Raw genomic sequence first — 3,916 nt, forward strand, 5'->3', positions numbered from 1 at the left:
TGATGTCAGATTAGAAAGTTTGCGTCCAACTGCAGGGTTGGATTTTTTTTATATGAGAGTTGAATTTGTTGTATTGGAATTGAGTAACATTTTTACTGATGGATGATTCGTTGTAAAACGTTGATCTACCAACAGTTTATTTCTTTATTATGATTAAATGTAAAACAAATATATTTTCCACTTTTGTTTGACAGAGGCAGGAATGTCTCTGTCTTGCATGTAACTTGCATGTAACTTTGTCCAGTAAATTGTTGAAACTGAAACTAAACAGCTACGTTGCTAGCGTTAAACTGAATTTCCACAACAGAGCTACCTAGATCACTTAAATTACACAATTGAAAGCATGAAAGCATATGTGTATTGTTTGTGTATAAATACACAAACAATACACATATGTTCAAATAATTTAAAAAAAAAGTTCAGTCCCCGAGAGCTACTGTCCTGCAGCTTTTAGACTCAGCCCTACTCCAACACAGCTGAATCAAATGGTTGAATTACCTCGTCAGCAGGCTATCAAGTGTGGCAATTTCCTGCTTACAAGCCATTCATTTGATTCAGGTGTGTCGAAACAAGGATGCGACTATTCATGTAGTAAAAGCGTTGAAACCACAATATTGTCTCTAGATGCAGAAAAAGGCATTTTATAGAGTTTTTATTTTTATTTGCAACTTTACACAAATTTGGTTTGGAAACTTGGTTGAACATATTATATAATTGCCCAACAGCCTGTGTAAGAACAAATGACCAAACATCCCCCAGCTTCTGTCTCTTCTGTCACATTACAAACACCACCAAATATGCATACATGCCAACCCTCCCGATTTTTCCGGGAGAGTCCCAAATTTCAGTGGCCCTCCCGAAAATCTCCTGGAGCCACCATTCTCCCGAATTTCTCTAGATTTTCCAGCATAAAAATAGACGATGTCCTCTGCAACTCTGCACAAAGCTTCCTGTTCTGCACAGTTTCAGACTTGCTAAGCAATCTAATGACCTATGACACAGTTTATAACTAAAAGGTGGCATCTAATATACTGGCCTGTTATTAAATGCATAAAACAAAATACACAGCAAATAAGCACTAGAAAATATATTTTCCTAATAGGCAGTAAAGGGGACAAAGTGTTCGTCACATCAGATGGAAAAAGATGAAAAAATAATTATTTTTATGTAAAGAACATGGTTATTTCTTGTACAGCAGCTATTATAAATGCAAAACAAGATTGGGATCTACTGAAGGATCCAGTGACTACAGCCTGTGGACACAGCTACTGCATGAACTGTATTAAAAGTTTCTGGGATGAAGAGGACAGGAAGGGAATCCACAGCTGCCCTCAGTGCAGGACGACTTTCAAACCGAGGCCTGTCCTGGAGAAAAACGTCATGTTTGCAACTTTAGTGGAGCAGCTGAAGCATACTGGACTCCAAGCTGCTGCAGGTGAGCAATGCTATGCTGGACCTGAAGATGTGGCCTGTGATGTCTGCACTGGGAGGAAGCTGAAAGCCATCAAGTCCTGTCTGGTGTGTCTGATCTCCTACTGTGAGAAACATATTCTGCTTCATTTTGAGTCTCCTGCCTTTAAAAAACACAAGCTGGTGGCCCCCTCCAAGAAGCTCCAGGAGAACATCTGCTCTTGTGATGATGAGGTGATGAAGATTTTCTGTCGTACTGATCAGCAGAGTATCTGTTATCTCTGCACAATGGATGCACATAAAGGCCATGAAACAGTCCCAGCTGCAGCAGAAAGGACTGAGAAGCAGAAGGAGCTCAAGGTGAGACGACTAAACATCCAGCAGAGAATCCAGGAGCGAGAGAAAGATGTGAAGCTGCTTCAACAGGAGGTGGAGGCCATCAATTGGCTCTGCTGATAAAGCAGTGGAGGACAGTGAGAAGATGTTCACTGAGCTGATCCGTCTCATCCAGAAAAGAAGCTCTGATGTGAAGCAGCAGGTCAGATCCCAGCAGGAAACTGAAGTGAGTCGAGTCAAAGAGCTTCAGGAGAAGCTGGAGCAGGAGATTGCTGAGCTGAAGAGGAAAGACGGCGAGCTGGAGCAGCTCTCACACACAGAGGATCACAACCAGTTTCTACACAACTACCCCTCACTGTCAGCACTCAGTGAGTCTACACACTCATCCAGCATCAATATTCGTCCTCTGAGGTACTTTGAGGATGTGACAGCAGCTGTGTCAGAGACCAGAGATAAACTACAGGACACTCTGAGAGAGGAATGGACAAACATCTCACTGACAGTCACTGAAGTGGATGTTTTACTGTCACCACCAGAGCCAAAGACCAGAGCTGGATTCTTAAAATATTCACATGAAATCACACTGGATCCAAACACAGCAAGCACACATCTGTTATTATCTGACGGGAACAGAAAAGTAACATTAATGAAACAACAACAGTCTTATTCTGATCATCCAGACAGATTCACTTCATGCCATCAGATCCTGAGTACAGAGAGCCTGACTGGACGTTGTTACTGGGAGGTGGAGTGGAGAGGGGAAATGGTTTTTATAGCAGTCACATACAAGAATATCAGCAGAGCAGGGGGCCTCAATAAATGTGGTTTTGGATGGAATGAGAAATCTTGGGTATTAAATTGTTACAAAAACATTTTTCAATTTTGGCACAACGATGTCCGAACTCTCCTCTCAGGTCCTCAGAGTAGGAGTGTACCTGGATCACAGAGCAGGTATTCTGTCTTTCTACAGCGTCTCTGAAACCATGACTCTCCTGCACAGAGTCCAGACCACATTCACTCAGCCGCTCCATGCTGGACTTTATCTTTCTGAAGTTGGAGACAGTGCAGAGTTGATTAAAGTCAAATAGACAGAGAAGATATGTTCATGTTGATCCCTGATCACTATATTTGTGTAGTTTCTAAATGAGGCTTTACATTTTAGAAGCTGAGAAGTTCAGTGGCCCATTGATTCAAATTGTACTTACATTTATATACCTTACATCATTATAAATCTTAATTTGTTCTTATGGCTGATAATGTGAGTTAAATTATACTACTCTTCATATTCAGCATGTTTGAAATCTTTAATCAATCTGGTTAGTGGTTTTATTCTGTAGTTGCTGTAGTGGGTTGTCAAATGCAACAATATATTGAAGCTGCATCAGTTGATTCATCAGTTAGTCAATGATTAGAGAATTGATTGTTTTATCATTATTTTAGTAACATTTAAAGCTGGTTCCAGTTTCTGAAATGTGAAGATTGTTGATTTTATATGTAAAGAATTTTTCTTTTTTCATTGAACCTTTTAAGGGTTTTCTCATAGTAGTTTTGGGGAGTTTTTAATTAGATTTACAGCTTCAGAATAACTTTGTGATGTCAGATTAGAAAGTTTGCGTCCAACTGCAGGGTTGGATTTTTTTTATATGAGAGTTGAATTTGTTGTATTGGAATTGAGTAACATTTTTACTGATGGATGATTCGTTGTAAAACGTTGATCTACCAACAGTTTATTTCTTTATTATGATTAAATGTAAAACAAATATATTTTCCACTTTTGTTTGACAGAGGCAGGAATGTCTCTGTCTTGCATGTAACTTGCATGTAACTTTGTCCAGTAAATTGTTGAAACTGAAACTAAACAGCTACGTTGCTAGCGTTAAACTGAATTTCCACAACAGAGCTACCTAGATCACTTAAATTACACAATTGAAAGCATGAAAGCATATGCGTATTGTTTGTGTATAAATACACAAACAATACACATATGTTCAAATAATTTAAAAAAAAGTTCAGTCCCCGAGAGCTACTGTCCTGCAGCTTTTAGACTCAGCCCTACTCCAACACAGCTGAATCAAATGGTTGAATTACCTCGTCAGCAGGCTATCAAGTGTGGCAATTTCCTGCTTATAAGCCATTCATTTGATTCAGGTGTGTCGAAACAAGGATGCGA

General features: G+C 39.5%; 1 pseudogene; it reads left to right on the forward strand.

The window, feature by feature from the left end:
- Nucleotides 1-784: 784 nt before the first annotated feature.
- On the forward strand, nucleotides 785-3,162 carry LOC113013278 (tripartite motif-containing protein 16-like; annotated as a pseudogene).
- Nucleotides 3,163-3,916: the final 754 nt, after the last annotated feature.

Source organism: Astatotilapia calliptera, chromosome 3, assembly GCF_900246225.1.
Source record: "Astatotilapia calliptera chromosome 3, fAstCal1.2, whole genome shotgun sequence".
Lineage (NCBI taxonomy): Eukaryota > Metazoa > Chordata > Actinopteri > Cichliformes > Cichlidae > Astatotilapia > Astatotilapia calliptera.